Here is a 20,486-nt window from a genome sequence, read left to right on the forward strand (position 1 = left end):
ACTTCGCGAAGCTACGCAAAGTGAAGTTCGCACTACGCGAGCTACGCGTAGCACTTCGCGAACTGCGTAGTACCTTGTTCGCACTGTGCCAGATGTCGTTTTCAATGATTGCACAGTGCGGACAAGCAACCGGCACTGTGCAATCATTGAAAATGGCATCTTGCACAGTGCGAGCTGTAGTTTTCTGCTGCTCGAGTAGATTTTTACTCGAGCTTCAGCTTTCTCAACGCGAACTGGTAGTTTCTCATCGCGAGCGGTCGCGAGCATACGCGACCACTCGCAATGAGAAACCTGACCTCCTCGCGTTGGGAATCTCGCCAGGAGGTTTATTTTCCATGCTCGCGATCGCCAACTTGAAGTTGCTGATCGCGAACAAGGAAAAAGTCTCGCCGGGATGTCATTTTGCTTGCTCGCGGTCGCCAACTTGACGTTGAGGACCGCGAGCAAGCAAAAAATGACCGCAGCACTACGCAACACTACGCTACGCGTGTTCGCACTGTGCTACGTGCAGTTCGCGTAGTGCGAAGTAGCGCGAACTTCGCAAACTACGCGAGCGTAGCGTAGTGCTTCGCCCAGGCTTAACGAAGAGCCAAAAACACAAGAAAATCCTGAAAGGGGAGAAAGAGAATCTGATCAAATAATAGTCCCCAGAAGTATCTTTCTGAGAAGACGATTGCAGATTTCTGATATCAGTTCAGATTCTGAAGACGAACAGGGGAGACAAGGTCCCAGAAAAGAACACAGAAAGAAAAAAGAAAAAGACAACGAAGAAGCAGTAAAAGAAATCCGAGAGAAGGAAGTTTCAGATGAAAGACCAAGAGAAATTCCACCTGAAATAATAGATCAAAGTGAAGAAGGGACAGGTACAGAGAGAGAGGGACAGATTGCGGAAGACCCCCGAGGAGGTGTAGGGAACTGCAACATCCAGCTAGGTGAAGGGACAAGTAGCCAGCAGGAAGATTGCGTGTCGGAGACCCGAGGAGGGACAGAAGTAGGGAAAACAGTGGTGGAAAAAGAAGTTGTCGAAAAGAAAGAGCAAGTTGAGACAGAATCTGAAGAGAGTGAAAATGAGATACCAGAAGGTCGAATTCTGAGAAAAAGGGCTTGGAGAGAAGAAAAGAATAATAAAGAAAGTAAACAGAAAAGAGTCAAAAAGGACGAAGTGTGGCCAAACAAAATAAAGAGATTGAGATATCGGCTGACACGAGTGAAATCACCAAGAGCAGATCAGGTGAATGAAGTGACAAGCCAAGAAAAATCAAAAGAAGAAGAAACTACTCAAGATAAGGAAGAAGGGAAAAGAATGAGGAAACCTAACCAGAAGTATAAGTCACCGGAATGGACGTACGTGGCACTGCCTGAAATGGAAGAAGAGGCAGATAGTCAAGGAAATCCAGAGGAGGCTGTACTGAAAGTGGTTGAAGAGGAAGAAGAAGCAGGAATCCTGAGAGTTATCTTATCCGACATCGGAGAAGAAGAAACGGAAGATCAGGAAATTCTGTACTTGGATGAACAGAAAGAAGTGAAATGCCAAACTGAGAAAATATAGAAAACTACTGATGAAGAAATAACAATTGAATCAAACAATAGATATTGGTAGAATTAAGTAGGGCTTTAGAGGCCTAAAATTAGAAAACCGGTTGCGAAATAAAGAGGCTAAGTCAAAAGACACAGTCCAAATTAACAAAGATGGCTAACATAGATAATAGTAAAAGTAGATGTACATTCATGAAGAGATGGTGTAAAATGTGTTGTTGTTGTACAGGATTATTAATGCTTCTATGGAGCATACTTGCTCTGTTGATTTCTTTTAAGGTCACTATAGATACACTAGAAGGACACACTGAAAATATTACTAACGTAAAGAAGATTCCAAAAGTAGTTCCGACTAGAATAGATAATAATTATTTACATAAAGATAGGTCTATTAATGATTTTTCAAATAATGTGTTTTCAAAGTTATTGTATGAATATGTAAAGACCATGGACGTAAGGGACTGCTACGTATGCATGCAGTTACCTGCATCTGTGTCAGAGGGAGTGACTTATCATCACCTTCCAGCAACGTATGGAATAGCATGTAGTGTGATAGCAAGCTTATTTTATGAGACAGGTAAATTAGAATATTATTTTTCAGATGTAGATAACATTTTTGCGCAAGTACCTGCTAATAACAAACTAAACAAAGTAATACCCGCTAAGGTATTAGGTGAATTTTTCTTAGAAACTAAGGAGCTAACATTAGAGTATATATTTAAAAATAATTTGACATGCAGTTTGAAGAAAGAAGAAAAGATATTCCTAGACATGGTCGAGGAAAGGAGATTGAAAATGCGAAGAAAGGCATCTGAAGGAAAAGGGGAGAAAACAGTCTGGGATGTAGAAATGGAAAAACATATGAAGGGAAAGTCTAATCCAACTTTGGCTCTAGATTGGCCTCAGAAAGGGAAACTGTGTATAAGAAGAAATCAAACGGCGTACGATAATCATTTTGTAGGGAATAGTGAGTGCCATGACATACCGAATCATAGGTGGATGGGGATTTAAAGGTGGAAGAGATGCAGTTTTCCCTGGACTTTATTTTATGTGTGGGAACAGGGCATATTATCGCTTGCCAGACCATTGGTATGGCACATGTTATGTAGGCTTGCTTTTTCCAAAAATCTTTCACATGGATAGAGGTAAAGATGGTGTACATAGATTAGGTAATCAATTAACACGTAGTAAAAGAGAATCTTGGGCAGAAATTGTAGGTGACATTTTTGGAGCATTGATACCAGCAGTGGGAATATCTCTGAATGAGAACAATATTAGAAGATTATCAACAGTAGTGGATCGCTTGTCAACAAGCACCGCTGGAGAATTCTTATTGGTAAATACTGAAATGGTTGCCATGCGTGCTATGGTAATGCAAAATCGACTTGCCCTTGATATCTTATTGGCAAAAGAGGGTGGAGTCTGTGGAATGCTGAAAGTTCAACATTGTTGCACTTACATTCCAGACAAAAGCAAAGATCTGAAAGTTTACATTAAAAATATTACTGAATTGCATGACGAAATTGTACCACTGGAGGTTGAAGGTGTTTGGGAAAAGATTGGGAAGAAAATTGCTGCTATTAAAAATTTCTTAGTGAAAATAAGTAGTACATTTATAGGTAAAATATTACTTCCATTAACATGTGTGATTTTCGTATTATTAATATTAAGATTAGAATGTATGTGTTGTAAAAATAAGAAATCAAAGAATAAAATAAAAAGAGAAAAACTAAAAAGAAAAAAGGATCCAGAAGGAGACTTAACAGAGATAACTTTAGAAGAGTGGAAAGAAAGTTTGAATAAAAAGGCAAAAAGAGATGAAGAAGAAACTGAATTATAATTAAGAGCAAGAATACATTTCAATTTTCCGTAAAATGGTGAATAACATTTAGTGTTGTGGTGGTGACAAAATCACCAAAGGGGGGATTGCTGGAGGGGGGTTTTCTTTAAAAATTGTATACCCTCTCCATTTTTGCATGTTTACAATAATAAGAATAATTAATTAATAGTAATTGTACTAATTGTTTTGTGTGTGAATTGTTAGTCAGAAAAAGGAAGATCTCCCTTGGATCTCTATATGCCAACAATCATTCAAACACATAAAACTTTTTTTTTTTTTAAACAAATGGCAGTGCAAGAATCGGCTTCAATGAAACAAACAAACTGTACAAAAATTCATTTATTAAAATAATTCACAATAGTATCCCACCTAGCAAGCAGTTGTACATATCAGTTAAAAAACAGTTGGGAAATAATTTCACCAACATATAAACAGATTAAAATCAATTGGAGTTTAACATATGAAAAGGTGGCACACAATAAAACAAAGTACCAACAGTGAAAATCAATATCAATACATGATTGAATAATTCATAAAGACAAAAGAATTGGGAAAAAGAAGAACAAAGAGGGAAATTATTCCCACTCAACAAAGAAAATCACTAAATCAAAGAATCATCGGTTGTGATCCCAATAGAGATATGATTACATTGCATATATGACACAACCAATATTGTCATAGATTTTATCCGATTTTCTTTTTTTGTTAAAGCATCGACGCGTTTCGGTAGGCCACAGGTTAAAGCCAACACCTTCCTCAGGATATTTGCTGATCCCAATTAAGTTCTGAAAAACATGTACAACAAACCAGCATAAGTGTCTCCCCTTATTGTTGCGTAGTCCGTGATGTGTGCTTTATTAATGTGAATATAACCTGCATTAAGTGTTGCTTCTGCTAGATAAATACACACACATATGGGTATTAGTAAGGGGATAACATTTTATTAGTCATTTCTATGTATTAATTACGGTTTTGTGTTTCTTTGCTTAAGTTGACCATTTGGTGGCCACAAAATGTCCGACATCCCTATTTTGATGAACACGATTCCATTATGAAGGTTTCTGGGTGAAGTGCGCATGCGTCACCATCAGCTGCAGTGGCCTTTGGACGACCCTAACTCAACTGTGCCACCCAAGGACACACCGGGCTACCAGCCAGCTGTTCTGAAAGAAACAATGAAAAGATACTTTTCCGAGGAGAAAATAAGAACTATATCTAAAGACACATTATCCGTATGGGAAAGCGGTTGAACCATTTTAAACGGACCAATTAGAAACGTTCAAAATATCATTCATTACTTTGTGGAATGTAATTGTACTATAAAAATGGTAGAATAGAGAGGTTGATATGGCGAGACCCTTCAGAAGATTTTCGATTTCCTGACGTTATGCTGACGGAGAGGACGGTGACACTGCAGGACAGCTGTTTCCTAAGACTCTGATAGTATGAACTGATGACCAAAATTTTGACTTAGAGGACGACTTTTAGCCAGAATAGGTAAATATGATGGTCTATTGCTTGATTAAACCAGAGACTCAAATTTCAATTATTTAGATAAAATTTAAGATTTATTATAAGAAATGTGTTGGGTCATTATTATGGAAAATGTATTTATGTAAATAAGTTATAGATTTCATTATCATTTCAACCTGAAGCTAGCTAATCCATGGCCTATTCATGGGCGGAGTGCTAAAAGGTGAAGTTTAGGCCGTTATAAATAGAGATATGAGTACTTCCTTCCATTACAGCGAATGGAACAATCGCCTCCTTGGAAACAGGTTATTAGAAGGATGAAAGTTGGTGTTATGGGCCCCACCAGCGAATGTAGTGATTGAGTGTGATCTATGATCTGTGACGAAGGGAGGGATTTTGCATTCCACGCTGCAACAGGCTCACATCCACCTACATTAATAATCCACTTTCTTACACCTGGGTAGCATCGAAAATGGGACTTGAATACTTGATAGCAGAGTTCCAGCACAGGTGTAGGAGGTTTAACTACTAATGAACAGTGATATAATGCTTAGGTATGTTGGCGCCACTCAGGAGAATAACACATGTATTTGTACCTAAAACCTCTTATTTGGAAGATGGTGCTGTGAGGTGAGGAGAACCACGAACCTCCCCAAAAAAGCGACCAAAGCCAACAAAATATACAAAGAAATCCTCAGCACACATCATAGGTGTATCAAAAATGTGTTAAGTGCATGATGTAAGTACAAATTATACACAAGTTATTTCAATTCTTATTTTCTTTCTTTATTCTTTTGGTCTTACTTCTGACAGCCAACACATGTTTTGTCGCTTACAAAGGGAAATCGTCTTTCTCAAGACTATGTCCTTTTTGATAAATATCTTTCTTTTGTGGTGATATTACCAACCCACAAAGGGATTCAGTATCTTGCGCAACTTTAATAAGGCAGTCCATGCATCTGCGGGATCCTATTTTGTCCCAAAATCTTGAGCTTGTGAGTCTGACGGTCTCCTCCCAAACGTTGCTCTCTGTGTAGCTCAAGTACGAGCAGGAGGTTTGACATCAAATAATGTTTCACAGGGTCTTGTCACATTAATGCATGTGGGGTTAGACATTTGTTTTGACTCCTTGGTTAGGGCTTTGATGTAAAATCATCTGAAATTAAGATTAAGAAATGTCCAGGGCTCACACAGGTGTTAGCTGAACTTGATGTGTGAGACCAGCCATAACATGGTTAATACAGCATTTCACATTTCTAATGTGTAGACTAAATGATTGCTAAGTAACACTTGGTAATGCCGGGGTTGAAGTATATGTATGGAATGTTTTTAAATAAAATCAGTACCAAAATGTGAAAGCATTGGCAGATCTTAATTTTCACAGCTGCTGGGGACAAATGATGAAGGAACACTGTTGGAAAGTGGGTGATTGGTAGGGGCAAATGTAGGTTTGCCACTGGCAATAAGGCCACTAACACATGATAGGACTCAGCATAGGTCTTAGAAAATTATTCCTATGCTCAACCCTTGGTAACGTGGCTGCAAGCAGACAGGCTTAACTTCAAAGACAGGTATGTAAACAATTTCAGTAAATAATTAAGACACAACACATAATATAAATCCAACACCAATTTATAACAATAGGAAATATTTGTATCTTTAAAATGACACCATTTATGACAAAAATCCAATGTAGGGAACCAGATATATGAATTTTCAAAGATTTAATAAAATATAGCACTTAGAAGATTATAGCACCATATTGTGAGACCTGCTTGCGATAGACCGGACCAAAGTCAAAGTTTCAGGCCGGGCACGATGGTGCCCTGAGCAGCTACAGCTCACGGCTAGTCCCGGTCTCAGTTTCTACCTTCACACTTAGAAACTTTTTTGGAGCTTTTCTTCCCGAGGGTCCTCAAAGCTCCCATCCAGTCCGGATACGGTAAGGGTTTGCCGGCTTTACTTGTGATGAGGTCTCGGTCAACTTCCCTTGAGCAGAATTAGAAAATATTTCAAGATTGCTTCAGTGGGACAACCCAGGAATCTAGGCCGACACGCGATGGAAGGCAGACGGCTTAGCTCTCGCAGTTGCTCCCGGTCACCTTTTATACGAGTGGACTTAGAAACTTTTCTGGAGCTTTTTCTCGCGGGGTCTCTCGATGCTCCTCATGTAGCAGGATCCGGTGAGGGTTCGCAGGTTCAGATTTCTTCTAGTCCCGGTCAATCTCTTGAAGTTGGAACCATGGAGATTTTAGCGGGATAAACCTGGTTGGCGTGGCCTGCTCGCGGTTGAAGGCAGGTGGCGTGGCTGGCCAGGTTGAGTCGGTCCCTCTATGGAGCTTTTTTTCAAAGTTGCTCCAAAGTTCTCCAAACTTCTTGAACTTCTTCCTAAAGTTCCTCAAGGGGTCCCAAAGTGTCTCAAACTTACTCTAAGAGTCTGGAAGCCCCAAGATGGTCCTTGAAAGTTGAGAACGTTAGTTCCCACAATCCACTGGTACAAAACCCTCATAAATCGACTGATGGTTCTCCAAGGTGTATATTTAGTTGGTGATGTTCCAGTTGATGTCTTTTCACCTGTAGCTTTCAGGGAGTCCACTGTTTAGTTCCTTTTCAGCAAAATAATCTACAGGGCTGTAGTTTCAGATGGTGCCGTTTTAAGAAGTCAGGCCTTAGAAATCTTTGCACAGCAAAACTTCCCAGCAGGGCACTTCTTGCTTCAGTAAGTTTCAAGCAGCAGATCTGGAGAGCTCTGCCCCACTCAGATACTTATTCCAAGTTCTCTGAGTCATGCAGGAGGTCACTTCTGACCAATGGGAGCAGGGTAACTCCTCAAAGTTATGACCACATCCTGTAGAGTGTGGCATTATTTTGTCCCAGAGGGCATCAAATCTTCCAAATGCATAATGGCTGATTTTCCAGCAAGGAGGTAAGAGCTGACTAAACACATCCCTAGGATGGCTAATCACTTAGACTCTCCCCCCTGCCTCTGCTCATACCTTCCTTAATCCTACCATGTGCCTGAGGTGGTAAGGTCAGAGCTGTAAATGACACTGGCCTCTGCTCTCCTCTTTGAAGACCATGGTTTACGACTCTTCCCCCTAGCATGGCATTCCTATGGAACAGCACATTGCCCTCCCAGCAGAGTTTTATCACCTCTACAAGGCAGCCTGGCTAATGCACTTAACTGTGACCAATCAGGGCAGACCACCAGAAGGCTGAATTTGGACTTACAAACAAGAAAATCTTATAACTTCTTGTATGTACACTTTAGGAGAAATTCAACAATATGATATTGTTGGATTTCTTAATATCATTCTGGGAAGTCTTTGAATGGCATTTCTATCCCTCTCCTATCAAGAGTTAATAATCAATAACTTCCTACCATCTTAACCTTTGTAACAGGGGATTTACAATGGGAAAAATGGCTTGGGCCATTTTCCAGCACCAGGACTTACAAAAACATATTTTATAAGTACTTGCCTTATATCTACAGGAACCCCACCCCATGTGCCACTAGTGGAGACTTTAGGGGCTCTGAATCTGTAGAAATATTGCAGATTCTCCCTCTACAGTGCTCCTAGCATCAAAGTTGAATTTGAGCAGCACTTTACCACAATGTGGGGAGTGAAATGTGAAATTTCACTTTACCCAGGCATATAAAAACTCATTTTTATAAGGGTTAACCTTATAAATACTTGACCTCCCACCCCTGGGATACCTGAGGGAGACCCTGGGGGTCTTTAATTTGCCACAACATGGTAGGTTATCCATTTTTAACTGCCCCAAACACCAAAGTCAATTTTTGGCACAATTTACTTTTTAAAAGCAGTCCTGGCACCCAGTGCAGCTTTTAAACTGACCTCAGGCTTCAGCAGTGCACACATGCAAGTGCAAAAAGAGATGCTGGACTTGAAACTGCCATGCCCCAGGGTACTAGAGACTTCTAGGTAGTTTTAATCCCCCTGCCCTATTATATACCAGGGGCTTATAGGGTAGGTCATGCCAGTCACAGGGGTACCCCACCATAACATTGTGTACCCTAGTGTCTGTAGGTGTTTTAACGGTATTCTAATGTTTTCTTTCGGAATAGCACTGGCCCTGGCCCTTGGTAGGCAGAGCCCAGAGTCAATCAGAGTCAGTTACCACCAGCATCAGTCAGCAAAAAGTTGGGGGGTGCCCAGGGCACAGGATGACTTTGCAACAAACACTGTTACAGCATCAAGTTCATTCAGTACACTTCCCAGTGTCTGTTTAAGACAGAAGCATTCCTTAAACAAGCATTTGAAAGCCAATCGGTCTGGCCTTTCACATGGCTACAGTACCTCAAGTAATTACTAGTTATCCCTCAAGGGTAAGAAGAAACTGCGTGAAGTCTTTAACAGGACTGAACCCCTCCAAAACTTTACTAGATGTCACTCTCATGTTAGAAAGAACTACCTAACAAGTCTTCTACAAAGCTGCAATAACACATGTTGTTACTAAATGTCCCTCCCGAATAAGATGCAACTGATTCAAAGGTCCTTTTCAAAGTTGAGGGTGTGTGACTTCAATATTGTAATGTACACATCTATTTTTGCTACCGTAATAAATTGTGTTTGTTTTCAATAGAATGAGTAATTATGCCAATGCTTGTAAATGCTTATGAATCAATATCACAACTTACAGTAACAGTCTTAATTATGATGCAACATTTGTGAAGACAGCCTAATATATATAAGCACTAGCCATTACTGGTTAGTCAAGTGCCTTCTACCATATTGTTGAAAAGCTGATTTTTGATTGCCACCATATTATTTCCCAATAAAAGGCCCTCTACCTTAATTGATGGGCTGTGCTAGGAAGTAGCAAAATGCAGGCCAAAAGATAAAGATATTTAGTGAAGGGTTCTGGTATTCATATACAAACAATGCTCTTCCTATGGAAACTTGGTCCTAACTATAACTACCTACTGGCGACCGACAGTAGTTAATATATATATATATATATATATATATATATATATATATATATATATATATATCTACTGGCGGTCGATAGTTATAGTTAGGACCGTGTTTCCATAGGAAATCCGCAACATTCTATTTGGAATAACTTTGGCGCCGGTTGACGAATCGTCGCAAAATTTTCAAAATAGGTGGGGTGCTCTGCTCCGCTCCCACCCTGAACGTCTCGGGGTGATTCGTCAAGCAGGGGCCGAGAAAAAAGGGGGGTCCCAAAACATGTTTTCCCCATGCATTTTTCCATAGGACCTTTAGTTGAAGGTACAGCTCGAACGGCTGAACAGAATTACTTGAAATTTGGCAGAGAGGTAGTCCTCAGGTCAGGGAAGTGCCTTTTGCAGGTCTGGTGTCAATCTGTTCAGTAGTTCCTGAGAAAATCAAAAGTAAAATCATATACATATGTGGGCGGAGCCTAACCACACATCTCATCCTGAGATCTGATTGGCTGTCAGCACTTCATCCAAGAAGTGTTGGCAGCCATCTTGGGACCAATATACATGATAGCACCTCATTAAAAAGCATTGCAGTTAATAGAAGGTTTTAAGACTTTAGTTACATTATAAATCATTTGTTGATGGTACCATACTCATTTTAGGAATTGTGGTATGTTCTAAGGTGATTTCACCATGTGAAAAAGCCTTCTGCTGGGATATCATGATTGAGAGAAAAATATTTTCTCATGCTTTTCCCACAGAGGTTTGGAAGGTGATCTATAAGCTAAACTGAGAGCATATTTTCTGTAAATTCACATTATCTTTCTCAGTCATGTGAGAATGAAGTCTGACATTCTCAGTAAAACATGTACATCCAACAAGGGCAGAGACTGTCAGTTGATTCCTTTGTGTTCTACTGCAGCTTCCTAGAGTGTTCCAAAGAACAACTAGAGCGCTAACAGTCCTACTTATGATAAACGTATGGCACACCTGAAGCCATATTGCTTGGATTAAAGTGGTAACCCTTAAAACATTTAATTTAAAAAGGAACAAAATGAGGGGGTTCATTTTTCCATAAAAAGTATGATTAGTGCTGCAGAAAGAAAAATTAGGGCACATTTTGAGTGACTTCTCAAATCCTCTTCTATTTCATTAAAAAATTCTGACATGCAGACTGAAACATGCACTTTCAATACCAGCAGCAGTTTTCCCTGGTGGGCAGTAGCTTTACTACAGTGATCTAATGAGCAAAACTAGTGCTAACATTCTGAATTTATGGCAAATGTGTGACATATCTGAATGCCTTCTTGATGGAATCAAAGTAAAAAACTGAAAGTATTTCCTACTGAGGAGACTGCAGTAAATGAGGAAATTAAGAAACTTCATAACAAATAAGTCTCCCAAGATGGCCACCAGAGACAAAAGAGCCCAAATGTAGCCCAAATATCACCCAGATGTAGCCCAAGTATAGCCCAATGACAGAATGTCCTAGAGTGTTCTTAAAAACAACTAGAGCGCTTACTGTCTTCATTATGACAAAAGTATGGCACACCTGAAGCCATCTTGATTGGAATAAACTGGTAACACTTAAAACATTTAATTTAAAAAGGAACACAATGAGGGGGTTCATTTTGCCATAGAAATTATGATTAATGCTGAAGAAAGAAAATGAGGGCACATTTTGAGTGACTTCTCAAATCCTCTTCTATTTCATTAAAAATTCTGACATGCAGACTGAAACATGCACTTTTAATACCAGGAGCAGACTTCCATGGTGAACAGTAGATTTACTACAGTGATCTAATGAGCAACTAGAGTGCTAACATTCAGAATTTATGGCAAATGTGTGACATATCTGAATACCTTCATGATGGAATCAAAGTAAAAAACTGAAAGCATTTCCTACTGAGGAGACTGCAGTACATGAGGAAATTAGGAAACTTCATAACAAATAAATCTCCCAAGATGGCCACCGGAGACAAAAGAGCCCAAATGTAGCCCAAAATGACCCAGATGTAGCCCAAATATAGCCCAATGACAGAAGTGTGCAAAACACTTATTATTTTGTGTTTTCGCAGTGTTATATAGTGCAGACTTGTCAGGTATTGGAGTGCTTTACTTGAGCATTGGTTACATCACACAAGAACAAATTCATTTTGGTTGTAGACATGGGGAGACTAAGTGATTTGACCAGAATCACAGAATATCGAGCTGAAGCAGAAACTCCAACCTGGTTCCCCAGTTGCAAAGTCTGCAGTTCTGGAAGTAACACCACATCCTCTCCCCTAAGTGCAACATTTAATCAAGTGGCCAACTGGATAAAAAAACATAAAGATAACAAATAATTTAAAAGTGCTTTGTCGCTATTTGAAAACTCAGAAAATATGTCCTCATTGTAGTCTTTTAGAGCACTAACCATAATTTTGATGCCAATAAGACCCTCTCATATATGTAATTTCTAAAGGAAATGCTCTAGGTATTACAGTTTTGATTACATCAAGATGACGTCAGGCGTTCCACACTTTTGTAATAAATATAGAATGTTAGCAATCTAGTTGTTCATTAGGATACTGTTGAGAGGCAGAGGCCAGGGGCACGGACTCTGAAAATTGAAGACAGGTAGGAGGGTGCAGAGGCAACGATTTGACCACACTGGGCAGGCAGGAAGAGCAGTGGCAGCACAACAGACTATGCAGGGCAGTGGAAAGCGGGGCAGGGGCAACAAACCAATAATACAGGACTGGCAAGAGAGGCTGTGGCAATATAATAGACCATTGTGGGCAGAAGGAAGAGGCAGTGGTAGCACAACCATGCATGCCAACAGACCCGATTCAGCCAGGAAACGTCCAATGTTTTTAAGCTCAAATGGGCTTTCTTTGATCTGTCTCCTGTCTACAATCTTCTCTTTTTCAATGTAACTCAAAGGGGAAAATCAATACCCCAGTTTTTTTTCAAAATCTCCCTCTTACCAAGTTCAAAATGTTCTCAAGTATGGTACATTGGATCATGGAAGGAAATGGGGTAGGGACATGGACTTGGATAACAGAGGACAGGAGGGACATGGAAAGGTGCACCAAACTGACCCTGCAGGGCAGGCATCAGGGTTTGCAGCAGCACAATACACCACACAGGGCATGCGGGACGGGAGTGCAGCACAACAATCCATAGAAAGCAAGAGGGAGGGGACAGGACCATGCACATGGACAACAGAGAACAGAGGGGCAAGAGGCAATGGTAGCTAGCTGACCATAATGGACAACCAGGAGAGAAAGCTGCAGCATAACAGACCATAAAGGGCAGGAGGGATGGATCAGGGGCATTACAATGGAACAGACAAGCCAGGAGGGAGGGAGTAGGGGTCTGCACATGTAAACAGAGGGCTGGGGGCAAGGGGGCAGGGCAGGAGCAGCAAGATAGCCATGGAGGTCAGGCAGGATGGGCACTAGAAGCAAGACACACCATGAAGAGCAACAATGAGACTGTGATGGCATACACACAGACCATGGAGGGAAGGTGGGAGGGGGTCAGGGGCACCTAACTGACCACACAGGGAAGGTGGGAGGGGCCATGGCAGCACAGAAGACCATGCATGGCAAGTGGGAGGGTTAGTGGCAGCACAATGGCTATGATGGGCAAGAAGGAGGGTGCAGGGGCATGCACAAAGGACGATGGAGGATAGAAGGGAGGGTCAGGACCTGTGCACAGACAAGAAAGTTCAGGGGAAGGGGCCTCACAACAGACCGCACGGGGCAGGCAGGAGATGCAGTTGCAGCACAACAGACCAGGGAGGGCAGTAGGGTGTGGCGGTACAATGGACCATGTAGGACAGGAGGAAGAGGATAGGGGCATGGCATGTGGACAGGCAGGGTGTAGGTGGCAGGGACAGGTTACAGTCATCTGACAATGCTAGGCAGGTGGGAGTAGAGTGGCAGCTCAACACTCAGAGTAGATAGGAGTGGCAGGTCCATGGAACATGGTGGGCAAAAAGGATGGAGCAGGGGCATGCACAAAGACATCGGAGGGCAGGGGGAAGGAGAATAGGGGCAGCAAGCTAAGCACAGAGTTTAAGCAGGAGGTCAATGATGGGGCATAGAATTGGGCAATGGAGGGCAGGAGGAGTGGACTGGTACATCATACTAAATTGAGGGCAGTTGCAGCACATCAGACCATGCATGGCAGGAGGGAGGAGGCTAGTCCATGGATTCACACAACAGAGGATAGGGAGGAGGGGATTGGGGCAGCAAGCTAACTGTTCAGAGAAGGCGGGTATTAGGAACTATATTGTTTTTAAAACGTGTGTCTGTGCGAACTACTTAAAATATGAACAAGTATGCAGCATAATCTCACTTTTATTCAGTAAGAAGAGGACGTTTGTGACTGTGACTCCGGGCTCACTTGGCAGAAACACCCCCTGACCCTCCACCCCCTATCGCAAAATGTAATGCCCGTGAAAAGGGTAGGTGAACACAGTGTTATATAGAACATAGTCCTGAGAGCACGATTGAAAATGAAAACTAGATATGAATGAATGAATGAAAGGAAATTTATAAACGCGCAACTCAGCCCGAAGGCATCAAGGCCCCTAACAAAGAAAATCATAAAAAGGCAGATCCAGAGCTAGGGATAGGCTTTGGCAAATAGCCATGTCTTAAGGGCTCTCCTAAAAAGTTGCTTTGAGGGAAGGGGTTTTATCTCAGCCGGCAGAGTATTCCATAATTTAGGAGCCAGGGTTGAAAATGCTCTACCACCCCACTTAGCTCTACGAGCACGGGGGACTGATAACAAGAATTTATTGGCGGAACGTAGATGTCTGGAGGGGGTATATGGGACCAAGAGGTCCCTTAAACCTCCAGATCTGGTAGTAGCCAGAGCCCCATAGATCAAACAAAGGGACTTAAAAGAAATTCTAGCCTCTATTGGAAGCCAGTGCAGTGTCTTTCTTGCCGCCGAAGCAAAAGCCCGCTTAGGTAAATCCAGTACGAACTTGGCGATGGCATTCTGCACCATTTGGAGTCGCATCAACAGGCCCTTATTGATGCCTAAATATAGGGCATTACAATAATCAAGTCTTGAGCCTATTAATGCGACTACAATTTGCTTTCTGGCTTGAAGAGACAAGTAGTGTTTAATCTTCCGCAGGATGTTCAGTAAGCCCCAGCAGGTGGAGATAGTCCTCTTTACTTGCTGGTCCATCCCCAACGTAGGGTCAATCATGACTCCTAAGTTCCTGGCCAGGGTAGTGGGAGAGGGACACACGCCCAGCGAGGAGGGCCACCATTCCGCCGACCAAATATTTTCCTTTCCTCCGGACATCAGAATTTCTGTCTTTTCGCCATTAAGCTTCAATGAATTGCAAACCATCCATTGAGCAACTGCCTCCATACAGTGTCTAAAATTGGAGGCAGCGTAGGTGACAGGTTCGGCGAGAGACATCAGTATCTGCGTATCGTCGGCATAGGAGACTACCTCCATCCCAAAAGATCTAATAAGCCTGGCAAGAGGGGTCACTTAGATGTTAAAAAGGGTCGGACTTAATGCCGAACCCTGGAGACACCACAATGCACAGGAAGGGATGAAGATAAAAACTCCCCCAGCTTAACTCTCTGTTCCCTCTGACCGAGAAAGGAGGCCAGCAAACTAAGTGCGGGCCCCTCCACCCCTATCTCCCTCAGCCTAGATGTTAATACTGAGGGAGACAGGGTATCAAACGCAGCGGTAAGATCTAACAGAATAAGGAGAGTGGTCTGGCCCTTGTCTACCCTAGTGCGTATGTTGTCAAGCACGATGGTAAGGGCCGACTCCGTACTATGTTCTCTCCGAAAACCATGCTGCAAATGATCCAAAAGGCCAGAGGTTTCCAGAAAGACTGCCAGATGCTGGTTGAGATGGGTTTCCAGCATCTTTGCCGGGGCTGGGAGCAGCGAAATGGGGCGGAAGTTTTTAAGAACCCCTGGATCTAATGTGGGTTTTTTTAACAGCGGTTTAACCACCGCTCTTTTCCATTGTAAAGGGAAAGTCCCATCCTCCATTGCCTTATTCATGATGTCTAGTAACGGAGGTAAAAGAGTCTCCTTACATTGTTTAAGGAGTTTCAGAGGACAGGGGTCCAAAGGGGACCCCGACCTAGTCTTATTCAGGAGGACTTCAAGTTCCTGGAGCGAGAGGGGCGGAAAGCTGGACAAACGCCCTGAAGAAACCCCCTCGGAAAGTATTGGCGATGAGACGGATAGACAAATAGAGGTAGATAGTGCTGACCTCTGAATCTCTAAAGCCGAATATATATCCACAATTTTAGATTGAAAAAATTGGGCAACATCATTGCAGAGCTGCTGTGAACTAACAACAGGATCCGGCACCTTCAATGATGTGAGTGTATCTACGATCTTAAATAACTCTTTCGGCGAAGAGAGAGAGGAGGTAAGAGAAGTAAAATACTCTTGTTTGGTTCTTATCACCTCCTTCTTATAGCTCATTAAAAGAGTTTTATGTTTATCCCTCTCCCGCCAATCCCAACTAGTCCTCCAAAGACGTTCCTGTCTCCGTACACCCTGCCTAAGAAGTCTTAATGGTTCCGAAAACCACGGGGCCGAAGGACTTTTTCTCGCGGAATAGCGCAATGAGGCTGGAGCCAGTTCGTCAATCGCTGTCCGAATGACACTGTCCATCTTCATTACTGCAGATCCAACGTTCTCCTCAGGGGAGATCGCCAGGTTGGATAGAATGGGGGCGATCACGGTATTAGTTATGTTTTTGAGGTTGCGTCTCAATTCCATTTTACTTGGCTCGTTCCCCTTACTGCTAGCATTGGCGATCATTAATTCTATGGGGATCGCTGAGTGGTCCGACCAAGATAGAGGAATGGGAGCCTCAGTGGTCAGTCGACTGTCATTGGAGAAGACCCCATCTAACGTATATGGCCCGCCTGATGAGAGGGACCCTTGACTAGCTGTTTCAGCCCGCAGCCAGAAAAGATGTCCAGTAAAGATAGTGTATCAGTTGATTCCATATTTTCCAAATGGAAATTCAGGTCCCCCAGAACAGTAAAATGCTCACGGCCAAAATGTGCCTCTAAGATGTTAAGCATATGATGGCCAAAATCTGTTCTTGTCCCCGGTGGTCTATAAATGAGAAGACCTGTAAATGGTGCAACATATGATCCATTAATGGAAAACTGAAGGGCCTGAAAGGAGTCTTGCGGTTCAGACAGTGGGGTGACATGACAGGAAAAGCAGTCTCTATAAAGGATACCCAGCCCTCCCCCCCTACGCCCCACTCTGTCCATCCTCACCAGCGTATAACCTTCTGGTACCGCCTCAACCAGATCAGGTCCAGAGGAATCCTTGGCCCAGGTTTCCGTAATGAAAACCCAGGCAGGTTTTCTAAACGTTACAAAATCTTTAAAGGCGAGATTGTTCTTGACCAGAGATCTCGCATTTATAAGAAACCGCCTATCACTCCTGAAACTAATTTTTGGTTTATTGCTCAGGCCAAGCGGTGTAGCAACATCACCAGGAGCCGACACCCAAGTGGAAGACCGGAAGCAGTGGCAGCCCGAAGAAGTCTGCAGCAAATCCGGATCATTCCTATAATGGCAGGGCAACTTAGGCGGCTTCAAAGTGATTAAGTCTTGCCAAGTATACCTAAACTCTGTGTACTCATCATCGACATGTCCAGTCTCCCAACCATCCAGCCCGTCCTTAGCGCGGACGGGCGCAGACGGGCTGGACTCTGGCGTGACTCCGGCGTCACTACGGCACACACGCCGCGCGCACACGCTGCGCGCCTGCATGTCCGGCATATATAGGGCTCTAGCAAGTCAACCTGACTGCTAGAGCGCTACTTGTGCTGGCGCTACTTGTGCTGTGCTGTATGGTATAAACTATGCACCAAAAAGTGTGATATAAGATGAACCGGGCGTGAAATATAATATGCAATACATTGTGCGCAATGACAGATTCATTGGAGAGCGCGAGATAGCACAGGCACTAGCGCGTGCTATGCGATATGCGCCTTGGAGTGTAATATGCACAGGGCAGTGTTGTGTAACCTAACTAGTCTCTAAAGTTGTAATATAAAATATGTGCTGGGGAGTGTAACGTTGCATATGCACTGTGACAAAGATATGGATCCCAGATTGTAATATGTATGGCATAGCACTGTGTGTTATAACATAGGCATCGAGGAAGGCACGTTAGATGGGGCAATATAACCCGTGCGAAGACAAGTGTGGCATGACATATTCACGGGGTGGTGTTACAGTGCACATGGGCTAGAGAGTGTCATAGCATATGCACTAGCTAGTGGAATACAACACAGAGGTGTGTGGCACTCAGCAGGCAATGGTGGGTGTAACACAGCATTGGGCTCTGCCAGGAGCACGCTGTGACTCTCAAGTGATGTTTGTCCCCTTTCCAGAGAGTAAAATAAAAAGTATTACACATCCGGCATTGGATGTGTGTTTTATTAACCGCGAGGGGGTTTTCTTGCATAGTTTTGGTTGAATTTTTGTCGAATCCCCTTTGAATGGCTTGGTGTGCATTAGGGGTGGGTGGAATTTGCGTAATCGCGTTACGCAAATCTCCGCGAAATGGTAAAATATCTCCGCGAACATGCAGATATTCCGCGAACACGCGGAATTGCTTGTTCGCGATGCTTTTTTCCTGTTCACAGTTGCTGTTTGCGTGCTCGGGGAGAAATATCTCGCGAACACGCATTTTGAGAACGCGAACAAGAAAAAATTTCGCGAAGTCGCGGAAAGCAGAATTTTGGGCAATTTCGCGTTATCCGCGGAACGCGAATTTACCGAAATTCAGCAAATTTCGCGAGCGGAACGGAATTTGCCGCCCAGGCCTAGTGTGCATGTGTATTAAATGTGCCCGTCAATAGCTACCCATGTTTGTATAAATAAATGACAAGGGTGTCTACCGGGATTAGGCACGGTAGGGCATCAGACATGTCAGAGCTTCACTAGTGGTGTAAATACATTCCACGTGGATTCATTGTATGCATAGTCGCCTTTTAATGAATATCCCGCAAATCGTCATGGTGATAGGTACGTATGGTTTGTCCAGCATGTCCTAGGTGTGTCTATAAATATATATTTTTAAAAAATGATAAAAAACAGTGGCCGGCCCTGGGGATTGGGATCAAAAAAATATAATTAGGAGACAGGCCCTGGGGGATGGGGTCATGAGGGCCAATAAATTAGAATAAGAAGGGGAACCACACAGCCCCCCTTCTTAAAAAATTAAAATAAATAAAAGACTGGCATCGTGCTGGAGGCCACGCCCCCTCCTTGCAGCACTCTGCAAACGCGCCCCCTGGCGAGTTGTAAATTGGGGAATTAATTCCTCTTCAATACTGAGGGTCCCCGAGGGCCAACTAGCCCAACAGGCATCTCCAGTATGCGCCAAGGAGCTGCGCTGCAGACAGGTGTTCTGAGGCCAAGCCCCTTTTTATACCTCTCTGCAACGCAGCTCTGTGGCGCTTACTGGAGGTACCTAGTGGTCTAGTTTGACCCTAGGGACCCTTAGGATTCAAGGGGACTTAATCTCTCAACTTAGAACAGCCACAGGGCGCGTTTACAGAGTGGTGAAGGGAGGGGACGGGGCCTGAGGTGACGTGTGCAAACACGCACTATGGCACGTTTTAAATTGGGGATATAATTTCCCTTCAATACTGAGGGCCCCTGGGGGCTAACTAGCCCACCAAGTGCTTCCAGTAAGCGCCACTGAGCTGCATTACAGAGAGGTGGTCCAGGCCGTGTCACTTTTTACACCTCTCTGCAACGCAGTTCTGTGGCACTTACTGGAGGTACCTAGTGGGCTAGTTGGACCCTAGGGACCCTCAGGATTCAAATGAACTTAATCTCCCAACTAAAAACGGACACAGGGCGTGTTTACACAGTGGTGAAGGGAGGGGACGGGGCCTGAGTTAACGTGTGCACAAACGCCCTGTGGCCTGTTTTAAGAGGTAGTTTTAATCCCCCTGCCCTATTATTTACTAGGGGCTTACAGAGGAGGTCATGCTAATCACAGGGGGACCCCAACGCATAATGTTCCCTAGTGTATGTAGGTGTTTTCACTGTATTCTAAGTGTCGTTTAACATAGCACTGGCTCTAGGACTGGTTAGTCAGACTCAGTTACCACCAATATCCGTCTGAAAAAGTTGAGGGTACAGGATGATTTTGCAACAAGGCTTCTTTCTGCTCTTCTTTTTGTTCTTTCTGCACGTTATCCTTCTTCCTGCACTTTTCTTCGTCTTTGAGGACTTCTGTTGCTTCTTTCTGCACTTCTTTTTTTTCTTTCTGTTCATTTTTTCTTCTTTCTTCACATGTCCTATCTCTGTAGGCATAGTTAGAAATTAGCATTTAAAAAACCTTTGAAATTCACTGAAAAAACCATAGGTTTCAGGGGTGTTATAGTTAGCTGGACTTTTCACTTGTACAAAACCATTGAAATTCCCCCGTTATAGTTAGTTCAGCTAACTATAACTCGCGCGCCCGCAATGCACTGCTGATGACGTCACATATTACATCACTCATGACATGGTCAGTGACATCACTCATGACATCACTCCGCCTAATATTCACGCTCCTGCTTGTTTCTGTAAGTGAGAGTCACTCGAACACCAACACGAGCTGCAAGCTTCAACTCCTTTATTAGGTACAGAAGACACCGACCCCCTGATTTCTTCTGCAGCCA

The sequence above is a fragment of the Triturus cristatus genome, chromosome 5_2 (assembly GCF_964204655.1).
Source record: "Triturus cristatus chromosome 5_2, aTriCri1.1, whole genome shotgun sequence".
Taxonomy (NCBI): domain Eukaryota; kingdom Metazoa; phylum Chordata; class Amphibia; order Caudata; family Salamandridae; genus Triturus; species Triturus cristatus.